Source organism: Poecilia reticulata, linkage group LG12, assembly GCF_000633615.1.
Source record: "Poecilia reticulata strain Guanapo linkage group LG12, Guppy_female_1.0+MT, whole genome shotgun sequence".
In the NCBI taxonomy this organism is placed as follows: domain Eukaryota; kingdom Metazoa; phylum Chordata; class Actinopteri; order Cyprinodontiformes; family Poeciliidae; genus Poecilia; species Poecilia reticulata.
Window position 1 is genome coordinate 11,721,604 of NC_024342.1, and position 17,075 is coordinate 11,738,678.

A 17,075-nucleotide genomic window follows, 5' to 3' on the forward strand; every position below is an offset into this window, starting at 1 on the left:
TATACGCAGCAAAAAAGGGAGAGTTTTCTACTTAGAAAACCCAATTCTTGAAGAGATTTTCTCTCTCACAGTAAAGGTTTCTTCAGTTCAGAACATGACTGAAGCCAACAGACTTAAATGTCACAGGAAAAAGAAATCAGATTAACAAGGCCATTAAGGTCRCTTACAGGGCAATTAGAATCACTGATTCTACCTTTGATTCAGGTCATTGTTTTAGTAAGATTGAATGGACAGTATCTGTCACACTCTTAACTAGATTTAGGTCTGCACTTTAACTAGGCAACTCTCTTTGTATGCTTCAGGTTATTGGATCTCAAGAACRTGAACCAGAGCAACTACCTTTCTGGGGGTATAGTTTAATAATCTAAACCTACTTTAAAACTCCCCCATTATTTAATCTCTGTGATGTTTTCACAGTGATGTTTATTCACAAATTTCCTCTATCAAAACTTTGAGCCCTTCACATAACTTTATTAATACACCAAATGAATTAGACATAAATTCTATTCAATGTTTTTAGAGCGTCACAGTTAAGGGGGGACAATACAAAGGCATTCATAACTTCATAGAGTTTTATTAGTGAAAACAAAATGTGAAAAACATGCAAATTCTACCCTTCACAATTATGTGATGGCTTATCACATAAAGTCCCAGTAAAATGTGGTTAATGTTGATTTAAATGGGACAAAATGTGGGGAAGTTTTTATAGGCACCATCCTGTTCTTATTTGTTATCAAAGCAGGTGGAAACATAACATGTAATTAACATTTCATAATCAATGTGGCAGAGTTTGACACCTTGTAATCACTGTATGAAGATTAGCACCCGCAGCACCAGGACACACACACACGCATAGACAAACAGCTGTAAAAAGACACACACATCTAAGCAGACAAGTAAGGCAACACACGAACAAACTTTGTGTACACAAACAAATGTGTCTACATGCGGCAACTTGCTCAGCTGATCAGGCTTGAATACACACCACAGAGCCACACACACATGCACACACAGTGGGCCTGTTTAATATCATTTACATAATGAGAGAGCAGCCATGGTAATAGCTTTTCCTTTCTCTTATTATCATAATTTCACCCTGGGCGCCAAATGACAGAAAAGGAGAGAGAGAAACGGAGAGCATGATGAGGGAGAGACAGAAACATAGAAGTGTCTTGTCCTTGTTACCCTGAAACAAGTCTTTGTCAAAGTCAAGGCCAATCGCCCCCGTTTTAATTCTTCTGTCTTTGTATTTATCATATACTAGTAGGTATTGCTGTTCTGACGTAAAAGACACAAAAACAATGTAAGAACTAAAAAAATTACTTAATCACCTCCATTGTAAAAAAGAAAATGTGCTGCCTTACAGATTTGTTTTGTCTACCACTTTTGCTTTGATGTGACAAATTATCAGCAATTCCAAATATCAGAAAAACATAACTTGACAGAACAGATGAGCACCAAACTCTCAAACCCATCTATATTTCTATAAGACTTTGGGAGTTTGGGCAATTTTCTACAACCCTCCCGCAGTCTAAAGAGACGAGGTCATTTTGTCTTCACAAGTTTTTTTACTCTGTGCGCAGTCCAGCGGGTGTCGCACTGACCAAATGCGCGTTTTTAGGAAACCGWCGATCTGACGGGGTAACCCCCCCCACTGTCTGACCGTGACATTTCCCGCACTCCCGCTGGAGGAAATGTGGAACAGTGGTAACCCTCACTAGCCTCAGTTAAGATCAGTATTCATGATTCAATAAGAAAAACTGGGCAAACTGAGTTTTGGGAAAATAAAACTCAATGTTCAATGTTCTAAAATTGGAAAGTTTTAGAAGGTGTTTGTTCTCCAACAGCTGGTGTAAAATTATTTCAGCATATGAAAAAAACAACATTAAGAAAAAAAAAAAAGTCAGCTCTCCCCCTGAAAATCCTCAAGACAAATATAAGTTGTTAGTTTTTGACCTTAAGCCTTTGAGATAAGCAGGAGGACAATGATCAGAAGCACAACAAATGTCTCCAATTAAAGTTTAGACTTGATTACATCTCTAATGCTGTGACATGATGCTAAACAAGCCATGCGTGATCAAAATTCTTCCAATCCGGCTGTATCAATACCAATCTATTGAAAAGAACAGGCTGAAGTTTCTCTACAGTGATGTAAAAAACACCATCATAGTCATCACTTGATTGCAGGACTAGCTATGTTTAGGGGCAAATGCTTCTTCTTCACATGGGGTCAGGTTGGTTCTGATCGCTGTTTTTCCTCAACAGTTTTCACTGGAAAGCTGCTTTTTATGTTTACTTAAGTTAACATATGAAAAAAAAGCAAACACAGAAATCTGTAAGGGAACAGACATTTGTTCACACTTTATAATTATAATAAATAACGATCTTTAAACCAATTTCCTTGTAATAGAAACATGAACATGGCATATCATGGTCAGACCAAAATATTGTGTAAAGAGTCTCATATTTGCAAATTAAACTATATTGATTGTCATTTATATTTACATTTTATTGCTTTAAATAAAACTTGACTTTAAATAACCCTTTTGTTGTGTTCCACCTGTGCCCCCATAAAAGTAAAAACTGCCATTTCAGATTGCCATAATGCATAATTTTATGCAAGTTTCATAAACACCGCCAAAATATTGCAAAATTTAAATAAAAAATGTCAAGGAACCCAGGGGGGATAAGCCAAGAAAAGTGGTTACTGACATTTTATGCTTACTACTATCATGCAAATCCCTTCCTCCCTATTTGGTTTCATTCTTTTTTATATCTTATGTAACAGTACACCACAAAAACCACAGCAATCTCAAAACACAGGGACAATTTTCAAAATCAATGTGTAAATGTTCATGAACTTCTACAAAGCCCCAGGAGGGGAGCAGGGTCATGTTCTACTGAAATCTAAAGAGTAAAAGACATATTGGACTCCTGTGTCTGTATGTCTGCTGAATGACATTGATTTCTGACAAAAATAAAATAAAAAAGACCATGTTTCATTCGTAAAAGAGGGATCAAGTGTTGGACACTGTCTTGAAACACTGAAAAGCCTTAGTCATCTTTTCTTCTTTTCCCCCTCTTTTGTCCAAATTTTCTTGTCCACTCTCTTCATCATTATTTCAGTTACTGATCTCTTATTTCACATTTCTTTCCTGTCTTCTTTGCCTCTAATCTCCATTACTTCAACTGTCTGCCCCGTYCTCTTGCCATTCAAACCCCCCGTCCCTGCACCCCCCACTCTACTTCGTATCGACAGAGGAGGTATGCATTTTGCTAAAACATTGGCTAATGAATCATTGATGTTGGTGTTGAGGTTTCAGATGTGCGGGGGCAGCCGGATGTAAATAAGTGAGGACTAGACATGGGGTATAGCTAGCTGATATGCAGCCGTGGGTCTGAAACATTGATGAGATATGTTGGAGTGTGTGCGAATGTGTGTGTGTGCGTGTGTGTGTGTGGGCGTGTGTGTGTGTGTGCCAACAAAACTCTGAAGGCTATTTAAGAGGGCCAGATATGACAGTTGTTTACAAAATGATAAAGACACCAAAGAACCAGGGGAGGAATCCAAGGCCAAAGAGGAAAGAGAGTGACAAGAGGAAAGATTTGCATGGAGAAAGGTTGGGATAATGTTTCTTGTGCAGGGGACAAATATTAGAGTATGCATAGGGTACAATGAAACAGACATGCAGGCAAAATCAGATTTTAAAATTATTCATTTCCATTAACATGGCCATCATCACTACTAAGTCTATCTACAGAGCCTTGCAAAACAAAAAAAACATTTTTTTTTCCATTTTATCCTGTTACAACTAGAAACTTTTTTTGTAGTTTTTGAGAATGCAAACACTGAAGTGCGCCTACCATTTAGCTGGCAAAACACATTGATGGTTCCCTCATGTAAAGGAAATTATTTTCCTCTTTAGGGATAGAAAAGCTGGTTGGATATGAGGATAAGAGTTAGAAAAGATTTGAAACTGAGAGAGTTGTAACTTCCTGAAAGACAACAATCATAAACAAACAACATAGAATGAATGGTTCAGCGTGATGGATCAACAATTTTGTTGATCCGTTACCTAATATTTGAATTAAATACAATGAAGTTTGTGGTTGAAATGTGTTAAAATGTTGAAAAGTCTTTAAAGATTCTCAACGAACACTGTTCTCACAGAACGTTGTTAACCCCGAGATTATATATGGATCTTGCTAAATAAATAAGCAACTTTTAAAATGGAAAATATTACATCAAACTATACAGATTTTCAACATTTCTTTAGTGGAAAATCTTTGTAGTTCCTTTTTGTAGTTCCTTGCTTACTTTTCATAGTCACCCCCAATTTGATGTTTATCACGTATCAATGTATAAAGTATGAAATGGTGTAATCTGTTAAATGTCCAACACTTCAACTTGAGAGTTTAAGTTCACATTATTGATTCAATTGTCAAGCAAATGATTTGAATTGAAAAACGTCCTCATACTGCAATTTAAGACTTGATTGTAATCCATGCATGCAAAGCCTCAAATTAATAAAATTAAAGATTTAAGATGTAAAGTATTACAAGTATGTAATGAAAAAGTTTTAACATATCTGAAATAAAAAAATGTACATGGTGGAATAGACTCAGATATTCTAGCTTGGAGATCTTCAGTTTTGTTCTTGTTGTACAGAATGGTCTATGATAGTACATTASAAGAATTATAAGTATTTCTTCATGCAGTTGGCCTCTGATGGTTTCATATTGRAAAAAAAAARWKWKMKCWMRMRYWKYRYMTYTWTWTWWAWAWAAAWATMWMWAWARRKSTYWWMWYKWGRGGRRWWYYCYSKKSTYTYTSKRSRYWTYWSASWCYMSMGCGYKTKYRYRYRCACMCMYRYRCWCTMKMSMMWMTCTGTTCCACACCTTCACTTAAAGCATTTCTCRGGCCTCTTAGCCTCTTCCTCCCTGCATTGAACACCATTAATACAGTCATTTAGTCCACTAATACATCAGTGCGGTCAGTGCTCTTACATTATGCATCAGTTGAGGTCAGGGCACAGTGAACTGTGCTGGTCTTGAGTCTAACCACACATTGTAAAGACATTATCTATTTTCCACTGAAAACAACACTAACAGAGTAATGGGTCTGGATATCCTGATCAAGATTTTATGCCCCTCCATATCAACCGGAGTCATTTGAAGTGGATTACACGTCATGCTCGAGACTTAATCTGATATTTGAATTTTCTTAGAGCACACAGTCGCCCAGCAGTCTCCATAAACACAGAACAGATATTAAAATGCATTACACCCACCGACTAAGTGATTTGGTGAAGCATGTTTCTTTTTTCAGAAAATTTTCAGAAAAAATTATGTAAAATTTGAAAATGTCTCTAATTTATTTTTGCCAATTTCAAAAATTGAATCAATATTTTTAAACAAGTACTTTCAGATAATTTTTATTTTTACCATCTTTACTCAGTTGAACAGAGAATAGCATAAATAAAATATGAGCTTACAGAAAACTTTTATATTTCGTCACACTACAATCACATCTTTTGATAGATTTTTTAGAATTGTATGTGACAAACATAAAAAAAATGACTGAAGTGGAAATCATTTTTTACTCATTCTTCTTAGCTTAAGATTACTGATCAGTGTCAGGTCTTTTACAGCTTCAAACATATTTTTAGATCTGTCCATCTTCCCATCAAATCTGGCCAAAGTTCCTGTTCCTGTTGAAGAAAATCATCCAAACTCCTCCTCCCTTCCTCTCTGATGTCTCAATTTTGACTTGTTCCTTGTCTCCGTTTGTGTTCATTAAGCCATTTGTTTCCAGTGCACTCTGCTCATCTTCTAAGGCCTGAAATTACCTTGTACAGTTAATTTCAGTCCACTTCTGTAGGCAAGTACTATTTGGGCTTTCAGATTAAATGGAGAATACATATGCAGATTTTTAGATTTTTAGTCAAACACTTTGAAACCTTGGATTCCCAAAACACAGAAATGTTTGCTTGAAATATGAAAATGTAAAAAAAAAAAAAAAACAGTCTAGCAAAAACACTAAATGTTACGAGACAGATTACCATCAAGAACACCTTCCTCTTTTGCTAGAATATAAACATATATTTTACACAAACTTCAATCCTCATTGTAACAAGTCTTAGTGATATTTCATTTCTTATAATATGGCACTTTACCAATTAACTGCACTGAAACTCTTGTTAACAATATACTCATTTCTTAGCATGTGAAGAACATGCATAGGCACACACACACACGCACACACACACACACACACAATGATACACACAACTCTTAACCACACAGTAAAACCCCATTATCTTCTAACCACAAAAAACATCCGCGTCATAACATTAAAAAAAACAAACTCTTTGAAGCCTGTTAGCTTTTCACCGCAGGACAGAGCACTTTAGATGGTGCTTTACTGTTAACCACAGTTGCTCAAGCACTTTACCTTCTTACCGCAGTTTKTGGGTGTGCATCCATGTACGAACAATGTCTGTGTCTCAAACTGCCCATGTAACATGCTCACATGACCGAGATGGTGTTTTATCATTTCCTGGCTCGGTGCTTATGTGTGTGTAAATGCAACATGATACTTTAATGAAAGGAAATGAAAGATAAGGAATATGAGAGTGAGAAAGTAAAAAAGTAAGAAGAGTGGAAAGGCTACAGACAAGAATGTATTGAGTAAAAGGATAAAATACTATGGAATATAGAGAGAATTCATAGTTCAGCTAGACATTCCCAGCAGCAGAGAACCATGTTGTTGCTTTAAATAATAGACATAGAAAGTCTAAGGAAACAAGTATAATCCTAAATGTTAACATTTTGGGTGAAGAAAGAAAAAAAAAGGACACACAGTCGGGTCACAATGAAAAAGAAAGAAAAGTGAAATTGAGTTAACAGTGAATTTCAGACWGAGAAAGTGCGACAGGGCGGCAGCATTACATCTTGATCAACAGATGACTGATCATGTCAGTGCTGGCCATCTTTCACCAGCCGCCGCTTGATGACACTGCATGACCCCCCTGTACACACACGCACACACTTACACAAGAACACTCCCGCGCACATTATTTCCCCCGACGTACCCCGAGGCAAGAGCATCAATAACAAAAGCCCTGGCCAGGGGCCCCCACTCACTCACACACATACACACACACGCAGACCCCCATATGCCACACTTTCACATATTCATGCATGCATTCAAACACACACAAGACCAGACACACACAAGATGGTAAGGTTAGTGGTGAATAACAGAGGAATACATTGGACTCACACACGCACACATGAACACAATATGGTTCCCTGCCCTCAGGCTGGAGGTCGTACCCCCTACACASTACCCCGTGTTTTTTTGCTGTGCTACTACAGCTCTTCTGTGTTTACAGATATAGAAAATAAAAAATGAATAGATTAGTTCTTACTAAGTTTGAATCTGTACAAGTAGAAAAACACACACAACATATGGGGATGAAGTAAAACAAAATAAGAAATTAGTTTAATAAGATTTTTCTCATATTTAGGGTAACAAATTAGTCATAACAAAAATAAATAAAATGCTTAAAAAGCTTTAAAGTGGTTGTTTCAAATGGCTATCCATAAAACAAACAAACACAAATGAAAGACAAACTAAAGAATACTTATGGTGCTCATCTGTCAAAATGTACTTTTACATTAACACAGTTCAACATACCAACTCTCACTTTTTGTAAATAGGATAAGATTACAAAAATGTATAATACTGGCGAGCTTACGTAATATATATGAATATGATTTCTTACATTCTCACAAGTTTGGAAGGATATTCAGTTTAACTGAAYTTTTGCTTTACAGATCTGGCCCTGTATCTAAACAAAATGTGAACTGTGAAGTAAATGATTAAATGTTGCAGTTTGCAAAGAGCACAACAAATGTCCAACAATTCATTGTTGCAGCCCTCTCATCTTTCTACTACGGCTGCAAAGAGAAAGGTTTGTTTTTTCATATTTTCTGCTGAGACAAGGATGAGAAAAATGCACTACTTGTTRGACTTGAAACTTTTTATGCTGTTATCTATTTATCAAACATTAAAAGACATGCAGCTATTGTACAGATGGCCTTTTTCTCTCTAAACAATAAGTAGTAATGACATTTTAAACTGAAAGATTTATTTTTGGGACCAAATTYCTCTTTGCATTGTGCAGTACTTAAAYAGATATTGGTTTGTGTTTCTTCATGTTAAATTATGGTTCTAAGATATGTTCTTAATAGTACCTTAGAAATATAATCAGTTCCGGATGCTTTTATCATTATGGAAGTATATACATATACCACATATAAGTTAACCAGAGAACCTATCCATCTTTCATGTCCTTTCTAACATTTGTCCATACATTTGCCCATGAATCAATTTATTCATCAATCTGTCTATTCATTCATTGGCATGATCATCTATTTGTCCATGCATCTATGTCCTCATTAGTTTGTCCGTCCATACATTTTTGGATTCATTTGTCCATTCATCCGTTTTTACATCCATCCATGGTTTTACATCCATTCATATGTCCATTTGTCCCTCTTTCTATGCTCTTGCTTGTCCATCCAGCAGTCATAGAAATATTTTCCAGTGAAATTGTATTTTATTCATACCATCATAAAGGTTTAAATATGATTAATAATGCTAGACATTTGAGAGTGGGTATACAATTTGGATATWAAAAAAATGTGTAAAGGCCTTGATTGATGCAGAACTTATTACAATTACATGCTCTGCATGAGGTGCACAATTATCAATGCTGGACAGAAGAAAGACTCTGTAACATGGGAATTGAAAGTGGGATTAAACCCAGAACAAAGGAACTTATTGTGTGGACATAAAATGAGAAGAGGTCATGAGGTGGAAAGACGGTGGCGTTGTGTTTCCACCCTTCTGTTCTGACAAATCCTAAGTGTAATGGGGATGTACTTCAACACCTGAGTCCACCACAAGCAAGAACACACACGTCCACATGACATCTTTGTTTCAAAGGCCCTCTTTGATCTTTCAGTATCAGACTTTGTCCCTTTAGCTTGATACTGTTTGTTTGATATTATTAAACAAACACACCTGGTGTCCGATTACTTGAGGCAACGCATGGCTTCTCCTCACTCTTGARCTTCAAGAGCAGAGCAGGATTCATTCTTCTCAACGCACATCCAATGATCTTACATCTCCAACTTATTATTTATTTTTCAGTAGAGGCTGGAGCCCACTTTAACTGTAGTCACTAACTCTGAGGCTTAGAACAATGAATGGGATGAAATAGTGTTTATAAATCAGGGAGATTTAAAACGAAGAGTTCCAACTTCACATTTATTAGCACCCATGCTGAAAATGTGAAAAAATTTGAAATAAATTCATTTTTATTCTAATTTCACACTAAAATATATATATAAATCCAACTTTTTGGCTCAAGTACATTTATTCAAAAGGGGAAAAATGTTTTTAAACAATCATAGATGAAACTAAAGCATAATTGTATTAAATATAAATTCTACAATTTCATAAAGTAAATGTAAATATGCTGTATTTCATCAGTCTCTACAAATGTAATCAATAGACTTAACTTTTTTTCCAAGTATAACTATGACATGACTGACTGAATCTTCAACATTTGAAAGTATGAGAATTTTCCATTCCAGTAGGCAGATGTGGTTTTCACAAGTCAGGAAATGGCTACAAGAAAATATATATTATTTTAAATCTCCCCAGGTTTACAGTCACAGCAATATTTAAAAAAGGATAAAACTAATTGAACTGCTACACACAAAGCTGCCAAGTACCAATATCTTTCTTAAAAAACTTAATGTTTTCTTTCTCACTTTGCAAATTACTTTGATCATGTTTCCTTCCAGTAGGGCTGTGTAATAATATCGATTTTGCAATATATAGATATTTTCTTTCCTAGAAAATAGTCATTTATACATTGATACGTGATATTCATCCACAAGTATCGTAACATCCAACTGTCACCTTGCTCACTCACTGCTTGCTTCGCCGGGAGAGTGATTAGGTCATCAGGCTTAGAGTGATTCCTTCAGATGTTAAGTGTCAAGGTTAAAAAGGTATCAAACTATTCAGAGCAGGGTACTTGGTGCACTTTATTGACTTTACCAATGCATGTAAGCTACAGTTTGTACTGTTTCAATTAAAAGAAACATGTTTTCTCACCACTTTGATTCATTTTGTCCAACTGTCGACTTTAAGTCTGTGTCCATGTCCAACCAGAGCCAGGTATTGTGTAGTTGTAGTTTTAATCAATTTTCAGTTAAATTAATTCAATCCAACTCCATAACAGTCACAAAATGTCACCAAAATCATTCTGTCCCTCTAAAATATTTCAGAAAATAGCAAAAGTGTATTGAATTGTATCGTTTGCTGAATATCGCAATATATATCATATCGTGAGCAGAATATCATGTATCGTATTGTATTGTATCGTGAGATTATTGTATCACTGCAGCCCTACCTTCCAGCTGGCTAAAAGCTGGAAGTGGTTGCCACAAGAAGGCTCAATAATTGTAGCCAAAAAATTTCCATTTTTGCTTCATCAAACTACAAAATAGAAGACTAAAAATCTTCTTTGCGCAGATGGGATTTTGCAAAGGAGCAAGGTTTTTTTTTTTTGTCTACTTTCTTTGAGAAGGGACTTCCTCCTTGGTCTGTACCATTGGAATCCAGAGGTATGCAGGGTATATTAGACTGTCTTTTAATACTACCACAGGCATCATTTTTAAGGATAGCCTAGATGGCTAGAGATTGCTTACACCTCTAACAACACCAGCAATACAGGTCTTACTTTTGACTTCTCAGCACATCCTCCAAGATTTACCACAGTGTGGAACATCTTGAGTTTTCAAGTCATTATTCTGTGGGTTCTGCAACTAGAGCACCTTTAGTTTTGGCTTTGTACTCTTTTACTCTTTTACCCGAGTAGGTAACAGGCCCTCACTGAGCTCTTTTGTTTTAGGTCTGACAAACCAACAGCAGAGAGCAGCCGTTTTCACCTGAAAAAGTTGACAAGAACAGCCGTTTTGAATTAATCAGGGTAAATGCAATATTCTTGAACAGCATGGGTTTTAATATTGTAGATTGTTGAATGTATTTAACATAATCAGCAGCTCACATTCTGTGATTATTTAAGTGTTCTGGATTAAGGGTTTATAAAATAATGTCAAAAGAAAAGGATCAAAACACAAAGAAATTAAAATGGTGAAAAAATATAAGAATTAATCATTTATAGCTTTTATGTAGAAATAGAGAAGAAAAAAACATTTTAAATAATTAAAATACTATTCATATAGCTGGTTTTCATCAGCCAGCTTTGTAATGTGTGGCCCACTGTTGCTTATGTAATGAGAGCAACTACTTCACAGCACATAAAGCTGTCTCTGCTTCTTAATTGGACTTTTTAGTTATTCCTGTTAATGTTAAATACTGTCACAGAGGGTTTAAAGACTCATTAACGCACACAGAATCACACTTACACACACCTTGAGGTATCTGGGTGAACGGCACACTACAGGGATTGAAGTATTAAAAAAAATGCTAGTGAGCGAAGGCACACAATAAATAAATATTTACTTTAAATGTATGAGCAAGTTGTGTCTGTCTGGGAGTTCTTTAAGGGTACTTTTTGTATTTAATTAATTAAACCAACTGTCAATGAACTTTAAATTAGTCCAGCATAAAATAATCACTTCCGTTTTGTGTGTGTGTGCGAAAAAGTGAAGGAAGTGTTTGAGTGCGTGTGTGTGTGTGTGTGTGTGTTAATAATTAGCAGGCAGTAAAGCAGCTGTGTTAATTGCATTTAGTATCCTGCCTGGGGAGAGAAAGAGGGAGGAGGGGGAGGACGAGAGCAAGAAAGAGAGAATGAGGGAAAGGGAGGAAGAGAAGCAGTCGTTGAGAGATCCTCTCTCATCTCTTGTTCCTGAAATAGAGAATTCCCAAGTATTTTGGGACATAAAATGGAACGTGGAGCCCCAGGAGCAGGAAAGCGAACACACACCAGCTACTGCACACACACAATTTTATTCACACTCTCTTACATGGACAGCCCCTGGGAGGATGGCGCTAACCTTAATTAGCCTAACACTGTGTTGAAATTGATTGAAATGCAGAACATCAATTATTAAGCCTAACTGTTTTCATAACCCCACACACACCCCAGCATGTAGCACATGTAGGGGGAGGGAGAGGAGGGATGTTAGGGGTGATAAGAAATGAAAGGTCTGAACACATCTCACTGCTTTAGTGTAATGTGATACGATGCAGACAAGGTGTAGGCACTCGCTATGCAATCAGAAAGCACAATGGAAATACTGAGAAGAACAAAAGTAGATAAACTAAAGCAAACCCAAAAAATCTAAGTATTATATATTATAAAATGATTAAGGATTAACTTGAAGTACCATGAAACAATATCCACACCCTTTGAATATTATTGTATGTCATCACGTTACAGCAGAGTATAATTGTAAAGCATAAGGTATAAACATGGTTCTCAACATTTTTTGCAAAGCAAGCACTTCAAATGAAAGGCAAACACTATTCAGTCCATTTTACCTACAGTTACTTACAGTGCAATCAAGAGCAAAATATTCCCCTCAGAAGTCCTAAAAATAGCAAATCATAATAGCCTACCGTTGTGTAATTTAACCTCTGTATGAATACTGCTGTCTGTCCTGTGAAGGCCTCAGAGGTTATACAACCACAGCTTGGTTAATAAAAAAGTATTCTATGCTTTGACGATCGTTTCATTCATCCAATCCACCATCTGAACTTGCAAAGATTATGACACAACAACAACCCTACTATAAGATGTCGGTTCACCTAAACTGACAAGCTAAGAAAGACAAAACAATCAAAGAAGTAAAGAAGTAGTCCAGACGTCGTGGTGACGCTGGAGCGACTGCAGAAATTCACAGCACAAGCAAGAAAATCTGATGCAAGTAAGAAAATCTGCTTGTATCAGACAATAAAATACAAATCTTATCGTCAATAAAATTAGTATTTGCCACCATCTCCTAACAATTATTTATTAAGAAAACTTGCTAAAGACGTTGTATATAAGGTTTACTGCATGGCATGTAGGACAAGCAGAAAACATATTAAAGAAACAGCTGAACTTTACAGAATACATAATATATATATATATATTTATGACAGGAAATAAAATACTGTGCATTTCCCTGAATGGTAAAAACACAGGAGTGCTTTTCTTCAGCATGAACAATAAGGCTGAATAATGTTGCTGAGAAGATGAGTGGAGCTAAATATAAAAATCAATGCTAAAGGAAACCCGTTTGATGCTAAACAAAAAACAAAAAAAATAGAGGAAAAAGATTCGAGACTGAGGCAGAGCATGACATCTGTAATCATACAGCCGGAGATACTGTATGATTCTTGTGGATCAAAGGATACTTTAAAATGCCCGAGTCAAAATCAAGATCCAAATCCAATTTGTGTCTAGACAAAGAAATTTAAGTTCACAGAAAGTCTCCATGCAATGTGACTGACCTGGAGGTCAATAACAAAGAGGAGTGGATAAAAAATTCAGCCTCTGATGTACAAAACTGTAGAACCATCTTTTGGGGTACATTTCTATCACAGTGCTGAATAAAGGGACTGATTACAAGTGCATAGCAACTTTTCAGATTTGTAAAAATGAAAGCCAGGTATCCCTATCCTTCTGATAAAAGAAATATTGCATTTACATGAGAATTTGTTATGTGCTGACAATTAATGTTGCTTKATGGTGCATGTGTTTCATACTGCAGTACAACAGCTCATAACATTGTCAATAAAATTAGTATTTGCCACTATCTCCTTCTAATGGATTTTAGTCATCTTTTCTGGTGTTTATCAGTGGGTTGTTAAATCAGAGACCTAGTTATTGCTATAAGCCTGACAGAAAAAAAAAACTAAAATAAAAAAAACTTTAAATGCATCTCTAAAGATCATAACTTTGACAAGAACAAATTAAACACCAAACCAAAACTTATTGAATAATGTTACACCCATCTTTAACTTAAATTACCATTGTAATTCAGTGATCACAGGGCTCTGGCCACAAATGTCTTGCTCATTCATTTTTATGATCAATTGTTTGCTGAATCGTTGATGTTTATGTACAACTCAAAGATGACCAATAGGAGTAAAAAGTTTTTAATTATTTAGGCACACAAAACCAAGGCAGCTTTGCAATTGGTCATGGCAATGAGCTTAGCAGTTTTAGATTTTTTTTTTTAAAGGTTAAATGGTCCACATAACTAGCATAAAATAATATGATGAACTTCAACCATAGCTGTTGCTCTTAGAGACAGCACACATAAAATATGTACACTTTGCAGCAACCATTATGAGCAGCAAAAAAAAAAAATATATATATATATATATATACATATATATATATATTAACAGTTAGCTAAAGAATTTTAGTCGTCCTTTTGTTTTCCATTGTGAACCAGTAGTTTAAACACCTAGCAACATATGTAGCAATATATCGTTTCAGTTCCCAAAAGAGCTGCCTTAATTTAAATTTACCATAAAAAAATGTATTGGATTTTCACTTAACACTGCTCTAATGTGGACCATCCCTTCATTTTGCCAGTGGAAAAGAGTGTCCCATCTACTGGTTTCCCCACATAGCCCACATTCTGAAGCTGTTATACCAATTCCAGTTAACAATTTTTAGCCCAATGGATAACGGAGTTTCAAAGAAAGTCTTGGTGATATGAAAGCTTTTTATACATTTGCAGCGGTCAGCTCGCTGGAAACGTTTGCCACGAGGCCTGTGACTTTCTTTAACCAAGTCATGCTCGATTCGACTCGATGACTGCCTGACCTTCAGCCCGTCTTTGTCCCAGTGCTACCATGACCCACTGAGTCAGTGGAAAACTCATTTAAACCTAATTACATGGGCCAGGCTTCTACTTCTCTTACTTTCTTTCACAGAAGAGCCACTTTCTTTCTTACACCCCTTCTCTATTCTCCTTTGCTTTCTCGCTGTCCTTTTCTCTTTGCTCTCTCGTTTCTTGTCTCCTTGTGCTCCAATTACTGGATCAAGGCAGCCCCGCACCACCAGTCAGCCAAAACACACACACAGGACATCCAACACTCTAGTGTGATCAAGAGGCCTGAAGTACAAAAGCTTTTACATGGTGCATTGTTATACCACTGGGGTCAGCAGTAGGTTAGGAACCAGTCTTAATTAGTTTACATAACTTATATGCTTCTGCAGTTCTTATGGCCATAAATATTTCTTTGGGACATAAAGCCAAACTCTAAATAGACATATACATGGCACAATGCACTGATGACAATAAATACACATTTTCATATTCTCCTGCTGGTTTAAGGTTTAAAACTATGTAGTCAAGTCAGTAAAAATGTAAAGAAGCCAACAAAAAGTCAGCAAAAGAAATCAGACACAAAAGTCATATTAAAGATAGATGACAGTGTGGGTTCGGCACATTGGTTATATGTCCTGACTTGCAGTGTCAACAGGAAGTAACGGATAGTAAACCAAAAGAAAATCTCAATGTCTTTGTTGTAAATGTATTATTTCCACAAATAAGTGTAGCATGAATGGGTTCTAGTACTTAAATATARCATGACAGAATGTGACAATAAGCAGCATAAATACTAAGTTCTAACTTCGAGCTKACACTGGGTGTGGTGCTTACAGTAATTCATCAACCTCAATAACTAAATAACTGAAAGTTATGAGGAACCATTTAGCATCTGCAGCCACTGTATGAAAGCTCATGCTTGTTGTGCATYCGATAATTTTTTAGTCCATTAAGAGGCTGCTAAAATTACAAGCATTAACTGGATCATGTTTACAAAGAATTTAATTGAAATCAGTTCTAAGACATCAGCAGCAGCAACAACAACAACCGCAGAAAAATGGCCACCCCCATTACCAGTCTATATTACTCTTCCAGAAAGTTTAGGTACACTCAGGATCTGTATTAATTTGTTTGGGAAACCCTCACTGCTCTGCATGGCAATAGGACTCACGAGACCTGAGAGAATCCAAGGCCAAACATATGGATGGAGGCTGAGGATCAACAAATGCCTGATGATACTCTGGTAATGGAGGGGGTCAAGTTGAAGTACTCACTCTGGCGCATTAAAAATAAATAAATGCATAAATTCATGGCTATGCATGTACAAAACCATACATATGTAAACAGAATAAAAGCAAGAAATAGTCGTCCTCTTAATACAGTTAGAACATTTATGTTTTAGCAATTGCTAGAACTTTTGCAACAGCAAAAAGACAGACTGAAATTCTTCTGACAGTCCAGACATGTTTGATGCTCAAATTGTTTGGCAAATCCACTTTAGTAGAAATGCTTTACAAATGKAAATTAGAATTGTTGCAACCAATAATAATTCTCATTGATCACAACATGATAAATATTTCAGATTTGATTTCATGGTACATGAAATACTTCAGGGTCGGGAGTGCATGCACTTCTGAATAAAGTTATACAATTAAGGAAAAAGGAAACATAATGTAGCAGAAWGAGCAAAACCTTGCAACTCTCAGCTATTCTAAGCATGTCGGAACCACAATATTTACGCAGACGATCTAAACGAATATCAGAAATTTCAGACTTACGTTCAATTCTTCAAAATTATTAGTGTGCTTCTGGCGCCCTCTTCCGACAATTTCAGGCTTTTGGGGAAACAAACTTGTAAAACTGAAAAATAAAAACAACAAAAAAAACGAATTACATCCTAAATGTCAGCACTGATAGATTAGTTTTAATAAACTGTGTGTAAAATAGGAAGCGTTTAAAATTAGAATATTAAAAAATATGCTATTTTATGCTTACCTTTTCTAGTCAATGATACGAAACTTCAACAAGTGGGTAAAATAAATGGCACGTGTACTTCCTGTAATTGAACGATTAMATTCTAACGTTTAGCAGCGTCAGTCATCAGTTTAGCTCAAAAACAAGCGGAAAACCAGAAAACAAAACAAAAAACCTAACCTYGCGCAGCTGCTTCTTCTGATCTAATTAATACGCCCTCG

General features: G+C 36.0%; 1 long non-coding RNA gene across 1 annotated transcript in view; it reads right to left on the reverse strand.

Annotated features, from left to right (window-relative positions):
- The window catches only part of LOC103473544 (uncharacterized), a 57,583-nt gene extending 40,559 nt beyond the window's left edge, over positions 1-17,024 (reverse strand). The window contains exons 1-2 of the long non-coding RNA XR_535039.1: positions 16,876-17,024; positions 16,659-16,740 (exon numbers count right to left, since the gene is read on the reverse strand). This is a non-coding gene — a long non-coding RNA (uncharacterized LOC103473544). The remainder of the gene's footprint in view (positions 1-16,658; positions 16,741-16,875) is intronic.
- Between the last annotated feature and the right edge of the window lie 51 nt (positions 17,025-17,075).